Source organism: Tamandua tetradactyla, chromosome 8, assembly GCF_023851605.1.
Source record: "Tamandua tetradactyla isolate mTamTet1 chromosome 8, mTamTet1.pri, whole genome shotgun sequence".
NCBI classification, from domain to species: Eukaryota; Metazoa; Chordata; class Mammalia; order Pilosa; family Myrmecophagidae; genus Tamandua; species Tamandua tetradactyla.
Window position 1 is genome coordinate 116,566,499 of NC_135334.1, and position 15,959 is coordinate 116,582,457.

The following is a 15,959-nucleotide window of genomic DNA, read 5'->3' on the forward strand; positions in this document are numbered from 1 at the left end:
GGCAGTTTGGTGGTTCCTCAAAAAGCTGAATAGAGAATTGCCGTACAACCCAGCAATACCATTGCTAGGTATCTACTCAGAGGACTTAAGGGCAAAGACACAAACGGACATTTGCACACCAATGTTTATAGCAGCATTATTTACAACTGCAAGGAGATGGAAACAGCCAAAATGTCCATCAACAGACGAGTGGCTAAACAAACTGTGGTATATACATATGACGGAATATTATGCAGCTCTAAGACAGAATAAACTTATGAAGTATGTAACAACATGGATGGACCTAGAGAACATTATGCTGAGTGAGACTAGCCAAAAACTAAAGGACAAATACTGTATGGTCTCACTGATATGAACCGACATTAGTGAATAAACTTGGAATATGTCATTGGTAACAGAGACCATCAGGAGATAGAAATAGGGTAAGATAATGGGTAATTGGAGCTGAAGGGATACAGACTGTGCAACAGGACTGGATACAAAAACTCAGAAATGGACAGTGCAATACTACCTAACTGTAATGTAATTATGTTAAAATACTGAATGAAGCTGCATGCGAGAATGATAGAGGGAGGAGGGCTGGGGACACAAATGAAATCAGAAAGAAACATAAATGTTAAAGTTCAAGATGGTATAATCTAGGCATGCTTAGAGTGTATAATAATAGTGAAATGCACAATGTTCAAATTTTAATAATGTTTTGGCATGAGAAAGAACAAAGGAATGTCATTACCGCAGGGTGCTGAAAATAGATAATAATACTTTAAAATGTCACCTTATCTGTGAGACTAAATAAAAAAATGTTTATTTGTTATAAAATTTAGATTTTGACTAGAGCATTTCCTAATATAACTCATGTAGATAGTTTGATTGAATGTCATAAGTACTTGGAATCTCAGGTAGCACATGAGATTTTGTTGGTTTGTCCAGAGTGATCCCCCGATGAATCCCAGAATGATTTGATCAGTGACTGGAAAAGTATTTGCAAGCCCCCTTTGGGGAATGGTGAGAGTGGGGAGAAATTCAACTTCCCCAAGTTGAATTCTTGATATTCTCACAAGCAGTGTGGACAACCAAAGCTATAGGCTGAGCCCCCAGTCTTGGGGTTTGTTCACATGAAACTTAACCCCACAAAGGATAGGTCAAGTCTACTTAAAATCTAGGCCTAAGAGTCACCCCCAAGAGAGCCTCTTTTGTTGCTCAGATGTGGCCTCTCTCTCCAGCCAATATGATGAGCAGTCTCACCACCCTCCCCCTCTCTGCATGGGATATGACTCCCAGGGGTGTGGACCTTCCTGGCAACATGGAACAGAGATCCTGGAATGAGCTGAGACTCAGCATCAAGGGACTGAGAAAAACCCTAGAATGAGTTGAGAATTAACATCAAGGGATTGAGAGAACCCTCTCGACCAAAAGGGGGAAGAGTAAAATAAGACAAAGTGTCAATGGCTGAGAGATTCCAAACAGAGTCGAGAGGTTATCCTGGAGGTTATTCTTATGCATTAAGTAGATATCACCTTGTTGTTCAAGATGTAGTGGAGAGGCTGGAGGGAACTGCCTGAAAATGTAGTGCTGTGTTCCAGTAGCCATGTTTCTTGATGACGATTGAACAATGATATAGCTTTCACAATGAGACTCTGTGAATGTGAAAACCTTATGTCTGATGCTCCTTTTAGCTACTATATCAACAGAAGAGTAGAACATATGTAATAAAAATAAATAATAGGGGGAACAAATGTTAAAATAAATTCAGTTTAAAATAGTGGTAAATGAAAGTGAGGGGTAAGGGGTATGGTACGTATAGTTTTTTTTTTTCTCTATTATCATTTTATTTCTTTTTCTGTTGTCTTTTTATTTCTTTTTCTAAATCGATGCAAATGTACTGAGAAATGATGAATATGCAACTATGTGATGATATTAAGAATTACTGATTGTATATGTAGAATGGAATGATATCTAAATGTTTTATTTGTTAATTTTTTTAATTAATAAAAAAAGTTAAAAAAAAAAAAAAAGAAGATTGCATGGGCAGGCTCTGAGAATTGAATCTGGGTCTCTGGCATGGCAGGCAAGAATTCTGCCACTGAGCTACTTTTCGCTGGCCCATGTTAACCATTTTCAAGTGTCATCAATTACATCTACCCTCACCACCAATCATTACCAACCTTTTGCATCACCCAAAACAGGAATTCTCTATTCATTAAGCAATAGTTCCCCTTTCCTTCTCCCTCCAGCTCCTGGTAACCTCTAATTTACTTTCTGTCTCTATGAATGTGCTTATTCTAGATATTTCATAGAGTGATATCATACAAAATTTATCCTTTTGTGTCTGACTTATTTTACTTAGCATAATGTTTTCAAGTTTCACCCATTTTGTAGCATGTATCAGAAATTCATTTTTTATGGCTGATTAATATTCCTTTGCATGAATACACCACACTTCATTTATCCATTCATCTGTGCATGGACTCGGGTTGTTTCCACCTTTTGTTATTGTGAATAATGCTGCAATTGAACAATGGGGTACAAGTCCTTATTTTCTTTAACGTCTATACCTAGCAACAGAATTGCTGGATCATATGGCAATTCTATATTTAACTTTTTGAGGCACTGTTAAATTGATTATATAACATATAACATTTTACATTACCACCAGCAATTTATCCTTATCCTTGACAACATACAATTTTTTGTAATAATAGTCATCCTAGTAAGTTTAAATGTCCTAATTTCTTAATTAAGTTAACCCCCTCCTTAAATTTATGATATTTCCCTTGCATTTTTACATGCAATTTTCCTCATTCACTACTTCAGATCTTTTCTACAAAGATCAGTGATTACAACATGGCTCCCACAACAGAGCCCTCTCTTACCATCAGTCTTAAAAATAAGAGATGATTATAGCTAAACGTAATTCCTACCACTTGATCTTCTTCTAAAGAAACTGTTCCTTTACAAGCATTTTCAAGTCCTTCCTGTCTAAACTTACTTCCTTCAGAAGAGTAGGGTTGCCTATTCTGGAACAAATTTCTCTATTCCTACTTTTATTTCTCTTTCCAACCACTAACCAAACATTTATAAAATTCCTCATTTCTACATGTACAACCATACTCTCCCTACTTTTTTTTTTTCTCTTTACAATGGAGGGAAGTTCTATCTTTTTCTCAAAGAACAGTCCTTCTCTATGCACCCTACGCAGACTTTAAATGCCATCTTGAAGATCAAAGTCACTGACCATCTGTATTATAGAATCTTGAATTTCTTCCTCCATACTGGGATCTTCCTATATGCATTCAAATATTTTGTTGTATGCATCCTTTTTAGCAAAAGGACCCTAGAAACAAAAAATAATGAATAAATAAAATATTTTCAAATATATAGTTGATAGTTGGATAACATCCAACTATCTCTCTGTGTTGAAACTAGTGTTGTTGAATTTTATCCCAGCCAAGCCTCCCGAAGAGCAATGTACAAATGACATCTCCATTTCCTCACTGTCCGAGTCCTCTAAACCCCTCTCTAAATAGGCTTTTGCTTCTGCTACTTTTGCTAAAGTCAATAACATCTTCCATGTTGAGGAACCACAATGACAACATTTCAGTTTTCATCTAAGTTGACTTCTCAACAGGAGAAACATTTTTGGCTTTCATACAATCACACATTCATAGTTTTCTGCAGTTGCAAAATAACATTTTGAAATGTTACTATATATTTGTGTTTTTTTTATAATTGCTTTGTGCCACACATACCATGCATAATTGAAGCTTGCTTGAAGCTCAGGCCTACTCTCATAAGAACAAGTGACACTAAATAACCAAGCAAAAAGGAAGCCTGCATTTTTACTTTGAGATGCAAAATACAGTTTAAAGCTTGATTTCAAATACCAAGAACTGGCAATTGTGGGAAAATGGAGATTTTTGTGTTTGTTTGGAAGGCCAGAGATGGGGGGGGCACAAACTTGAATTTTACTATCAAAATTTCAGACTAGAGGAATCAGAAGCTAATATTTATATTGTATGTTATGGGTTGAATTGTATCCCACCCCCCCCCAAAAAAAAGATCTATTGATGCCCTAAACCCTGGTATCTATGAATACATAATCTTATTTGGGAATAGAATCATTGGTAATGGAATTAAAGTTAAAATGAGGTCGTGTTGGAGTTGGGTAGAGTTTTAATCCAATATGACCCGTGTCTTTATAAAAGGAGGAAATCTGAACACTGATGCAGATGAGGAGAGAGGAAGGGAGAATGCCATGTGATAACTGAGGCAGGCAACACAATGAATTGCTGGCAAACCACCAAAAGCTAAAATAAACAAAGAAGGATTATCTACTACAGGTTTGGGATGAAACATGGCCCTGCCAACAACTTGATTTCATCCTCCAAACTGTGAGACAATAAATGTCTGTTGTTTGAAGCTACCTAGTTTGTGGTATTCAAGAAGCAGCCCTAAGAAACTAAGCTGCTATACAACAGAGTTTCTCACAAAAGAAATAGGAAGAGCCAAGAGAAGAAATAAAAAATAATCTCAGCTGCAATCATATGCTTTCTGTTCCCAACCATTCTTTATCAAAGCCCAGCTTTGAGGTCAGGGCATGACAGAAGGCTCAGATTAATTTCTCTGGATCCCAGGGTTGGGTAACTGCTCCTCACTTTCAATAGTGCATTATGTGAGACAGGGAGAGTCTAAGGGAAGCTTGGTAACCACCAAGTGGTGCAATAGCTAAGTGAGATACTCAGGCAGTGAGAACTGAGGACATTTGCACAGAGTCCTCTGAACAACTGAGAGCTAGATGAGAGCATCCAAACATTTCTTTAACGCCTCCCCTGCTCCCAAATGCAAGTGTCTGAGGAGCTAGTCGATGAGAAGAGGTCTTGTAGGTGTGAAGAAGGGAAGTCGTGATCAGAAATTGTTCAGACTCTGTAATCCAGAAATCTTAGTGATGTCTGAAGACCATTTGAGTCAAGCTACCCACAGTGAAGTTTGCATTCAGGAAGTCACTCTGACCAAATACCCTTCCCAAGAAGCCAGGACTATGTCTAACAGTGCTCTTGGAGGATAAAGGGAAAAAGAAGCAGGATGGAAAAATATATAGTCTAAAATGATACAATATTTAATGAAAGTGATTGTTTTTTAAGCTGATTGTTTTAAATGATTGTTACTGTGAATTTTTAAAATGTGATTTTGCTGCCATTTACTTGAATGGGGGCTTAGAAGTCAAGTAAAGTTCAGAATGAAGGAAAAAGCAGAAAAGATCCCTGTATTTTGTCATATCTGAGTTACAATGTTTATAACTCAGCTAATGCAAAAAAAGTACTTTTCCAAAATCTCAATGTGGCTCTTGAGCTACATTTCTACTTAGTACCATAACTCTTAAGTCAAGGAAATGTGGTTTAAAATACTGTCTTTGGGTGTTCTTGGGCCTTTTAGGGCTCTTACCATTTCACTTCTTTATCCTCTTCATTGGATATGATGCAATTTGTGGGAAGGGATTTGTACACATGGCCCAGGAATTGATGAAAAGGGTATGTCTACTTCAGAAACACCCTTTCCTGGATTCTGTTGAGATGTTTTTTATCTCCTCTTGCAATTTTTATGTGCTGAAGCCTACTGCCCATTCTTGTCTCTGGTTGCTTGATCCATCACAGAGTTCTAATCTGAAAATGGAGAGCACTTTTAGTCTGTTCTTATTTCTCCAAATAGATTTGAAATTGTTTACCTATACTTTCTCATTGCTGAGTTTAGCATTAAGTGGGGATAAGGTTTTAGGCCCCTTTTTCAGGGACTAACACAATGACCAAATCCAGGTTTCTGTGTGTGGAATGTGCCTGCCATGGGCTAATAAGAATAAGATGTTTTTTCATGGTGTGGTTTGTAAAACATTAGTGGCTCCTTACGGGTCATAAAAGTAGTCTGGGTTTTGGCTGGAAATGTGAGTTTATTTTAATGACTTTTTTCTCCAGAAGTCCCTTTGCAGTCTACATGATCATTAAGAATATAAATGTAATTCATATATAAGTATTATCTCACTTAAAATGAATATAAAAAATGGAAGATGAATTGTGCTAAAATATTTTCACCCCATTGGGATATGTTCCTTCATATTGTAGTTTACTTAATGTATTTCTCAACAATAACATGAATTTTGCCATTTTATAATATGCAATACAACTCAAACGGTCTGTGTTTATCCTCATTAGCACTTATCCTCATTAGCACTGTGAATGTCTTGTCTGTCCTAAGATTTTAAGATAAAATAAGTATATGCATTTTCACTTTTGCAAAAAAATAAACACCAAGATTTTCTGTCTAAGCAAAAAGAAAGATATAGAAGGAAGTAGAAGGATAGTGTCTTCACCAGTTCAGTTAGGATGAACTGTGGGTGGGACAGATTTTTAGAGCTGTCAGATTTAGCTAATAAAATACAGGACATCCAATTAAATTTGAATTTTAGGTAATGCTTGGGACATACTTGTACTTAAAACTAATTTGGGGTTTTCAAAAATTCAAATTCAACTGGGCTTCCTGCATTTTATCTGGCAACCTAATTGAGGGGACAATTAGGTGTTCAGTTCTGAATATGCTGAGTTCAAGATCCTTTTTAACTACTCCAGTGGACAGAATTGTTGGCAGTTAAGGATGTTAGCCTAGAGCTTTCTAGATAAGTCTGAGGAAATACATTTGAACATCTGAAAACATGGGATTGCATGAAATTAATGAAGAAATGAGTGCTGGAAGAAAAGAGAAGAGAACAGTTGAGCCCCAGAGGCCCCAACATTAAGAAGTCAGGGGGAAAACGAAGGAATTAGTAAATGATCTTAGGAAGAAAGAACCAGGAGTAAAGAACTTGACCAGGAGGAAACTCAGGCAGACATAGCATCTCAGAAGCCAAGTGAAGAAAGAATATCAAAAAGAAATCATCAAATGTGTCAAAAGCTACTGATTGCTCAGAAAAGACATGGAGTGGGTGCTGGTCATTGAATTTAACCAGGTGGAGGTAACTGCCGATGTTAAAAGGAGTGATTTTGATAATGTGCAAGAGTGAAAGCCTTACTAAATTGTATTTAAGTGAAGATGGAAAGAGGAGACTTGAAGATAGCAAGTTGAGTAAATTTTTCTGAGGTGCTTTGCTATACCAAAAAGAGAGAAAGAGAGAGAGAGAGAGAGAGAGAGAGAGAGAGAGAGAGAGAGAGAGAGAGAGAAAGGAAGTTAGGTGACAACTAGCTGAGAAAGTGAGGTCAGGAATGTGTATTTTTCATTCATACACTCATTTATTTATTCTTCCATTCATTTTAGGTAAGGGGAATAATAGCATATTTGTTGCTAGGAATGATCTACAAGAGAAAAGGGAGAATTGTTGGAGCTGTCCTTGTGTAACAGAGAGAGGATTAGATATTTATTTAGTTTCCTAGGCTGATCAAAACACATACTATGAAACAGGTTGGCTTTAAATTATGGCAATTTTTTAGCTTACAGTTTGAGGTTAAGAAAAATATTCAAATCAAGTCAACATCAAAGTGATGCTTTCTTCCTGAAGACCAGCTGCCAGTGAGCCTTAGCATCTGCTGGACTCTCTCCAGGTTTCATTGATTTCAGCTCCTTGAATCTGTAGCTTTCTTTCTCCTGTCTCTCTCTCTGTATATATATAAGACCCCAATAAGAGGAGTAAGACTAGTTTGAATGAGGTGGGTCATACTTTAATTGAAGTAACCTCATCTAAAATTTTTACTTACAAGTCCATATTCACAGGAATGGATGAGTTTTAAGAACATGATTTTCTGGGGTACATAAAGAGCTGCATGTAAACTTGACAGTATTAAGGGTACAATTATTGCTACTTCACAAGCTGAAACATGCTCAACGCTAGTTTTTGAGTGCAATATACTTGTTGACAGAATATCTAAAAGACTGGCATGAAGAAGCTTAAGGAAAAGTCTGTCCACCATTTCTTAGCCTGTGTTTGACATAAGTATCCAGAACTATCCAGCAGAGCCACCAAGCATATGCGATTATTCCTGATGATTCATCATTCTGAAATTTGATTTTCTAATTAGTATAACTAAAATCCAAGAAAATATTGTCTGTGTGTGAAATCTGTCTTGTGGTTTAAGCACTCCTTCACATAGTCATGTGATAGGGTGAGGAATAGGGAGTTATTGCTTAATGGGTACAGAGTTTCTGTTTTGGATGATGAAAACATTTAGTAAGGGCATGTGGGCATGGCAATGTGACATTGTAAAAGTAATTAATGCCACTGATCTATACATTTAAAAATGATTAAATATGTGACCACAACTAAAAGAAAAAACAAAGCAAAAAAAAATTCTGAGCATTCTATTATATCCACAATAAAATAAGCTTAAGATGAACTTACTGGTCTACCTTCTAAAGTTTAGCAAATAAGAGTTCTACCCATCCAGGTGGTCAGGGCAGAGACCTAAGGTGCCTCCTTTAGTCCACCTTTTCCCCAAATTCACATTCGACATATCAGAGAGTCATATCAATCCTAGTTCTTGGACATAGATCTAAATGTATCAGTCCATCTCCACTATCAGCCCCAGTTTTCCAAGTTAGCATTGTCTCTTGCTGGTCTACTGGAATCAACTTCTCACTGGAGACCCTAACTCTTGCCCCTTTCTAATACATTCTAAACACAGCAACTAAAGTAATCATTTTTAAACAAATTAGATAACTCACTCTGTCAGGAAAAAAAATAACTTTCATTTGCTCTCCAGTATAATATACAAAATTTTAAATATTTTTACTATACTTTAAAGCCTTATATGATATAGATCTTGTTTATTTCTTCATGTCAGTCATAACCATCACATTATTTGGTTTAACCACACTGCCCTTTTCCCCTTGATTCCTCAACTAAGCTGGCTTATTCCTAGTTTAAAATGTGTTCTCTCTACCTAGTACTTCCTTTGCCCCATTATGTCTCTCAAAAGTCCTTACTATGAAAGAATTTTCTGACCTAATCTAAGCTTGTTAACACCATTTTGCTCATTCACAGCTTTCTATATTTTTCTTTATGATAACCGTAATTGAACGTTTATTTCTGTGGTTAATTTTTTAAATGCTTGTGTCCCCGTATATTTTTGCTTCATAAGGGTAATGACCATATTTGTTTTACTAGATGCTTAAAAGGGTACTCAATAAAAATACTTGTTCAATAAAGAAATAAACTTGTAACATCTAATTTCTTGTTCCAACATCCTGATAAGTTGAAGAAATCCATTCTTGATTCAAGAAGAGTCTGCAGGGACACTCTTTTCTCAAATTCTACCTCTCTTAATTTAATTTAATGTCTATGCTATTAAATTAGAGACAAATTGAGTCTTACTATTTATCACTAATTACTTTAACCTGGACTTAAAAACAAAATTGTTATGTATTCCACACTGCTTTTCCCAGTGTCTTTTTATGTCAGTTTTATTCTAAAGTTGCTGTCATTTTCAGGCACTTCTCTAAATTCAATTTGAGGGACAAATTTTGGTTTTCCTTCTATGCTACTCTAGTTAGCATGAAAATATTAAAGAAATGCTTTCAAAATTTTTCATAATATATTTTTTTCTAGTCAATTTCATTAATATATATAAATCAAAGTTACTTCCAGAGGACTTCTTTAATTGCTCAGATATGGCCTCTCTCTCTAAGCCCAACTCTGCAAGTAAAATTATTACCTCCCTCCTTATATAGGACATTACATCTATTACGTGAGCTATGAATCCCAAGGATGACCCTGACCCTGGCACCATTGGATTAACAATAACTTTCTGATCAAAAAGGAGAAAGGAATTGTAGCAAATAAGATGCCAGTGGCTGAGAAAGTTCAAATAAACTTGAGAGACTACCCTGGGGGTCACTCTTATGCAAGCTTCAGCTAGACATTGCTACTTAGTATGGTTTGCCAACCCCCAACCAAAACCATTCCTGCCAACCCTAATGAACACAGAGGGTTTATCTGAGATTTTACAAAGGTTGTATGCAGTAGGGTGACTTTCCAGAAACCTACAGCCTCCAGATGGGTTCCTAGACCACATAAGTCCTGAAACCCAGAGGGGCCAGCCTCTCCAGAACATCAGCTAGTTCCATCCTCCATCCCACATTATCAACAGACTTTTTCAACATGAAAAAGTTGGAATAGGTATATCCCAAATACCCCTAAAGATTGGGAGAAAGATCAAAAGAGAAGGTGGGGTTATAATAGAGGAGATAGAATTTAACAAATGAGTATGATTGTTAAATCATTATATTGATATTTCCTTTAGTCTTCAGTGTCTTGGATCAGCTAGAAGTAAAAACCTAAAATTGTGGAATTGTAACCCATATCAAACTTTGAAATCTGTTTTACAGCTAATTGCTGTGGTGTGCTTTGTAATGTATTGCTTTTGTGTATATATATATATATACACACACACATATATATGTGTTATTTTTCACGATTAAAAAATAAATAAATAAACAAAAGTAAATTTATATGCACACAAAGACATGTATATATATATGTGTACATATATCAACAAATCTTATTAAGCACCTTCTATGATATTAACTAGAAATTAGAGTACAAAATTAGCATCTTTCCTTTCAAGAAGTTGAGAAAACTGTGAGGGATGGATCATGTATGTTTAATGCTCAGTAGAACTTTAATTAAAAAGTTAATGATACTATGCTTTATTTTGTGCTGAGGCACAGAGAGTTAAGTAGTTTCAGAGGGATATTTGGAGTAGGCTAAGCTAAACTTCAAAGAACCTAGATTCTGAATACATTTCTAGACTTTTTAGTCTCATTTTTAAGACAGTAGATATGCTTTTAAAAATACACATATATGTTTCTAAAATAATATATAGCAAGGCCATATACAATCAAGTGTCATATTTTATGTTATTGTCTGATAAATATAACAACAGAATTGGAGAAACTGCTGCAAGAGTACATAGGATCAAAAGCACAAATCTGAGAGTGAAGAATTCAATTAAGATTAAAAACTCCATATGTCTGTTCTTAACAAGATTATCCTTGTTTTGGCAATCTCATACCGTAGGTGACTTAATGGAATAAAGAGAAAATCCTATTAATCACCTCATTTTCCAACATCTATTTAACTGAAATGTTGGTGTAGAGAGGAGTTTATTTTGGCTTTAAGTAGGCAATTCAGTGTAGGATCAACTTTTGGTCTTCGGGTGATCTGTCTTAGAAAAAATGTAAACCAACACTGAGATAATCCATGGACAGTATTATTAGTGTTATTATTTTCTATCTCAAATAGCAGACTCTCAAGTCCTCTCTACTAATCACTCCCACTGTTTTTTGTTTGTGTGTTTGTTTTTTAGGACATGCAACTCTTAAAGAGTCATTCAGGTAAAACTAATGAGCAGGCAATTCATTTGACTGCTTCTACACTGGAGAAGGGGAGACCTTACTTGTCTTATGTGAAAGTGACAAGGGTCAAACACCTACTCTACACAGCCAATACACCTAGCGTATTGCTTTACACTAGGAGAATAATGCCAAAACTCCACAGTAACTTACAGCTAGACACACTGAATCCTGTGTTTTCTAGTTCTTGAAGGAAAATAGTGTTGATTCCCAGAAATTTGGTGTGCTGACTGCCTGTTTTGGTTTCCTAAACTGCCAGAATGCAATATACTAGAAATGGATTGGCTTTTACAAAGGGAATTTATTAGGTTACAAATTTACAGTTCTAAGGCCATGAAAATATCCAAATTACAGGATCAAGAGGGAGATACCTTCTCTGAGGAAAGTCTGCTGGCATCCGGGATTCTTCCGTCACAGGGCAAGGCACGTGGTGACCTTTGCTGGCCTTCTCTCCTGGATTCTTGTTTCAAACTGGGTTTCCAGGCTCCTGTGGGAGCTCCGATCTCTAGGCTCTGAGCTCTCTGTGTCCTCTCATAAAGGACTCCGGTAAAGCATTAAGACCCACCTTAATTGGGCTGCATTGCATCTCCATGGAAACACCTAAACAAAAGGCCCCACCCACAGAGATGGACTAAATAAACATAGGCTTTGCTGGGGTTCATAAAAGATTCAAATCAGCACAGGGTCCTGAAGATATTTAAGTAGAGCGGTCAAATCTTACACTTACATATCATATTTCAAAAATATAAAATGTATTTTAATGGTCTCACCTGTTAAAATCATTAAGGGTAATAACAACAACAACAAAATTTTGCACTTAATGAAATTATCAACATCTTAAGAATAACATCCATTGATAGGTGTTCTTCAGGGTTTCATCAATAAAATAATCGTTTAAGTTTATTTTTTTAGTACTGACTTGGGGGCTCAGGAAGAACAATTTTACTTAGCATTTTATGTTTCCTTAAAGAACTGAGCCATATTTTTACAAAGCTGGGACAGTGACAATTGTTTAGAATTCAATCTACAGACCAATCTCACATACGGGAAATCTAAATCGTCCTTTTACTTGTAACCTCATAAAATTGATGCACCTCTTTCAAAGTAATTAAGTTCAAATCACAAAAAGATTTTGCCACAGGGCTCAAGGGAGCTGGTGATAAGACATTCACCCTTTTATCTCCATGCAGTGGTGTGAGAGTGTCTTCAGCTGATAATGGATAAAAGCAGCAAAATGTGCCAATGCATCCAAGGTTCCTGTGACTCAAGTTCATGATTCCTGCTCTGTTTCATGTTTCACTTACTAACTGGCTTCTATTTTGTCATTTTAAGAACAAAATCATGCTATTAAATGCTTATCTATTTTAAACATTTGATGTCTTTTAAAACTAAAATTTTGTTTATCCTCATTTTCAACCTTAAGGATATTCAGATGTTATGGTTTCCAATGGCTCCACAGACCGATTGACACATACAAGCACGCAAAAACATTCATTAAATCAGTACTTGATCGAACGTGAACAGAAATGCTTTTCTTAGACCTAATATTTTTGTATATGAGAACTTTTAGGGCAAAAATGCCAGGACTAAACATTTTTTTTCCTAGTTGGAATATTTTTTTTTTTTAATATTTATCCTTCTTTTTTTCTTTTTGAAGAGAAGGAGCAGGGTACAGGTGGAAATACCATACAGCAGGTATTTCATAAGAATTCTTAATAAAATTTCCTTTTATTCTCCCTGTCTCTGATAGAAGGAATTCTTATTTTCATTTTACAAATGAATGAACTGAACTTCAGGGTGGGGGCTATTTATTTCTCTGCTTAATAAGAACTTTGTCTCAGTTTTGTTTGTTTTGTAGTTTCTAAAACTGCCATGATTAGGTATTTGTAAAGTTAATTGAAAAGTATGTTACACCAGTAGGAAGAATGTACTCATGCCTAAAATACAAAAATTAACAACAGCATTTTCTTCCCCACCAAAACCAAATAGTTTGGGAGATTTGAATTTATGTCAAAATATAACATCTTCACTATATTTATTTCCTTATTATTTGTCTTAATTCTGCCTTAGCTGCTAACACAAATGTCACAGAACAGGTTGGCTTAAATAGCAAGCATTTACGGGCTCACAGTCACAGAGGCGAGAAGTCCAACATTGCAGTGTTAGCAAGGCTTGCTTTCTCCTCAACGGCTGGGGCCTTATAGGACTGCCTGCCAGAGATCCTTGGTTTTCCTCAGCTTTTCTCCCTGCCTCACATCACAGGGCCACGCCCTCTCTTTCTCTTCTGGGTTCTGTTGATCTCCTCTCCATGGCTTTCTCGGATTGCATCTGAATTTCTTCTGCTTATAATGTACCCCAGTAACCTGCACTAAGACTTTACCACTTACAGCTGGGCCACACCTTAATTTAAAATAACATTTTTTAAGAGATCCAGAAACAGGGATTAAAGTTAAGAACATGTCTAAATTGAGTACATAATTCAATCTACCACATTATTATTTAGACAAATGCTGAAAAAGAATGGAAATAATATGGAGGTAAAAAGAGTGTAAAATTTTGTCCGTGTTAACACAAGGGGCAACAGCTTTACAAGAATGAGAAATAGCCCATTATGAAGCAATTCATTGTAACCCATATTCCTGAGTGTCATCACAAGCCGAGTACGAAACAACACAGCCTGGTTCTTAGTGATTGACAACTACAAATTTATCATATACCCGATGGCCCCACCCTAAGATTTCTCACTTCCCCCTCTTAAGATTCCAGGAAAGCATGTAGTCTACGCCATCTTGTCAGGGGTGGGTAGGCTCCACCCTTCTTGCCTTTACCTCCTGCCTTGACGTGGGGACTGATGGTATAACCAGAATCATCTCTATAACTGAATCCTGGCGTAAAGTAGTAATATAAAGATTACTCAACCAGAGATAACTTATCATATCAAGACTGTGCCTCAGCTTTTCTTGGATGCTGCTGACTCATGTTTTTTCTGCTATATCTAACCCCAGTAACCAGGGAAGCCTCAACAATCTCTTGACTTACTTTCTCCCTGATGCATGGTGGCACTTTGGAGTCCAAATGCAATACATATGTTCCCTCCCTAGACATTCATTCACCCATTCAAATAAGCATTTATTGGGCAACTTCCTATGAACCAAACACGATGAGAGAGATTAAGGGTATAGGTCATTGTTTTTGAGATAAACGCTCCTAGAGGTTTCACTATCGAGGCATATAAAGATGCAATTACAATATCCAATGGGGAATATAAAGATAGAATCATGTAAGGAGTACTCTGGGAGTGCTAGAAATGGTGGGCCAGGGTTATAATCAGAGGAGGTGAAGCTGGAGATGAGTAAAGAACTCTGAGGATATGTTTGGTACATGGGCTAAAACCTTATTTCTGAGCTCTGTAGTTCTAAAATCTATCTTGCTACCTATTTACAGACTCTTGTTTTTATTGATTATTACTATCTCTTGGGACCCTTTCTAGATGGGTCCCTGGTCTTACTATACATGCCCTGGTTTTTGCAATCCTCCTGTTTTATTATTTTTAATTAATGACCAGGATATCACTTTACATACTCATTTTTTTTCTTCTTTGTTGACTAGTTTGCCAATATGTAGACCTAAACTACATTTAGCACAAACCTACCTTAATGTTTCTTCCCCAATGTTAAAATCACAGCTTTATTTTAAATGTCCACCCTGACAAACATGAACTCCTGTTCTGCTACCTCTACTTTTCTGTTTTAAACATAGCTGGTATTCTATTAATAAATCCAAGGCATTATTTTGGTTGCTTTCTTGAACATAGATACTGACAAAATCTTGTGCTCACATTTGGGGTTGAAGCATTCTGTATTCTCATAACACAAAAATTCAAAAGGAAAAATTGTTTAATTTTCTCCCTTTACCTCCTTATTTTAAAACACATCTGCATTTTTTTAATTCAATACCTGTTTGCTGGTCTACCATAATTTTTTAAAAATGAAAATATCAAAATATTACCTCAATCCAGTCTTCTGGGTCAAGATGGTGGCTTAACAATGTGCACATTTTAGGTTGTCCTCCAGTACAACTACTAAATAACCAGAAACAGTGCAGAACAGCTCCTGGGGCCACATTGACCAGACACACAGTGTGCCCCAGTCTGGACCAGCTGCGACCCACCCCAGAACTGTGAGTTCCCAAAGCTGCAGTGGCCGGTGCACCTTCCCCACAGGCTGCTTCCCAGAGGGGAAAGGAAAGAGACTTTACAGGCAGCAGGGGCTGAGCCCAACCCTCATTCCAAAACGTCAATTGTGGAATTAATTAACAAATTGTGACTACTAAAAATAGGCCCCCAGCTCAGGTGAACCTGGTCAAAGCAAAGATTGCTCATTTTTGCCCCAGCACCAAAGGGGCAGGGCTGACAGAAAAAGGGGGGGGGGGGGAAATGAAGGAAACAGAGGTTTTTGTGGCTGTGTATCTATAAAGGCTTGACTCCCTTTGGATATAGTGACAGGACTTCTCAGGCTGCAACTGCCCCAGGCATAGGCAGAAGCAAGCTTATTTGGGGGCTTATCTGGAGC

General features: G+C 36.7%; 2 long non-coding RNA genes across 2 annotated transcripts in view; both read right to left on the reverse strand.

Moving 5' to 3' along the window:
• Positions 1-11,971, reverse strand: part of LOC143643753 (uncharacterized) — a 30,568-nt gene extending 18,597 nt beyond the window's left edge. Inside the window, exons 1-3 of the long non-coding RNA XR_013156372.1 lie at positions 11,760-11,971; positions 5,443-5,660; positions 3,236-3,334 (exon numbers count right to left, since the gene is read on the reverse strand). This is a non-coding gene — a long non-coding RNA (uncharacterized LOC143643753). The remainder of the gene's footprint in view (positions 1-3,235; positions 3,335-5,442; positions 5,661-11,759) is intronic.
• The window catches only part of LOC143643755 (uncharacterized), a 153,819-nt gene that overhangs the window by 86,630 nt on the left and 51,230 nt on the right, over positions 1-15,959 (reverse strand). The gene's annotated exons all lie outside the window — the stretch shown is intronic.